The 1,401-nt window shown below is 37.0% G+C and overlaps 1 pseudogene; it reads left to right on the top strand.

Annotated features, from left to right (window-relative positions):
• Positions 1-411: 411 nt before the first annotated feature.
• On the top strand, positions 412-882 carry LOC146388778 (Ig heavy chain V region 914 pseudogene; annotated as a pseudogene).
• Positions 883-1,401: the final 519 nt, after the last annotated feature.

Genomic DNA, 1,401 nt, shown 5'->3' with positions numbered 1-1,401 from the left:
AAGAAGAAGAAAACAGGTTCTGTTATGTGTAATAGCTGTGCTAACAGTTTTGCAAAGTGTGTTATAATATTGCAACAACAGAGTTACTAGGTGCACTCAGAAGACAATGACCTCAAATTTCTAAATATTAAACTTTTTGTCTTTTCAACACAGTGTCAAAGCTCAGTATGGGACAAAGCAAAATATTTCACTTAGTCAGATTATATATTCAGTGCTATAATTGTTGTTGAAGAGACATTAAAAATGTTGCTAATTTTTAAGGTTCTGAAAACATTTTAAGACATTTGCTTACACCGGGCATTCTAGTTTCACCATGAAACGAGTTCACGCGGAACCAGTCTGGTGGTACAATGTGAGGAGGAGTCAATGCAAAATTTATCTTCAGCCTCTACTTATCTGACTGCAAGGAGCATGACAGAGAGAGCAGATGTCACACAGTTTAACATGATGGACTACAAGAGAGTATTGCTGCTTTTAACTATCTGCTGGCGAGGTAAAGCTAAATGACCTTTAATTATCAATAAAATGCTGCAAAATGAATGAAACTGACCATCACTTGGTTGTTATTTAACAGTTCATGCCCAGACTCTGACAGAATCTGAACCAGTTGTTAAAAAACCTGGAGAGTCTCACAGACTCACCTGTACCACCTCTGGACTCTCATTTAGTAGCAACTGGATGGCCTGGATCAGACAGGCTCCTGGGAAAGGACTGGAGTGGATTGCAACTGATACTAATGGTGGCAGCAACTACTACTCTCAGTCAGTACAAGGCAGGTTTACTGCCTCCAGAGACAACAGCAGAGAACAGCTGTTTCTGCAGATGAACAGCCTGAAGACTGAAGATTCTGCTGTTTATTATTGTGCTCGACACTCACAGTGACTGGAATCAGTGAAGCAGCTGAACATAATCCTCGAGTGGATCTCAGACATATGTTTTAAATCCCTGTTAAGAAAACAATAATGAAATTATTATTTCATTATAATAATTAAATTATTGTTTTCATATTTACATTTTTTGGAACAACCTCTTTGCTTTTGCGAGTGTCATTACCTTCATGTACATCTATTAAAGAGATGGGCTTTGATGATTTGTAAGATTTTCTCGTTGTCTATGTAAAATATATTGGCCTGTTGCTTTTAAAGTTGGTACCTGATTCTTACATATATTATATTTAATGCTAAACCAGCAGATAGATCGATGAAATAACTCAAAGCACTTTTCCTTTAACAGGCTTTAAATTTCTCGCTGCCATGTTAAATATTTAAAACTGCTTATTGTCGTTGAACTCGTGTGCATACTTTCAGAATTATTCCAAACACAGCTTACTAAATAAAAACAAAAAGTCCAAAGACGACACAGACGACACAACAACGAACAAAGGGAGACAGAGGACTTGAA

The sequence above is a fragment of the Perissodus microlepis genome, chromosome 4 (genome assembly GCF_051167445.1).
Source record: "Perissodus microlepis isolate ML-2025 ecotype Zambia chromosome 4, ASM5116744v1, whole genome shotgun sequence".
In the NCBI taxonomy this organism is placed as follows: domain Eukaryota; kingdom Metazoa; phylum Chordata; class Actinopteri; order Cichliformes; family Cichlidae; genus Perissodus; species Perissodus microlepis.
This window is presented reverse-complemented; position numbering and strand designations above follow the sequence as displayed.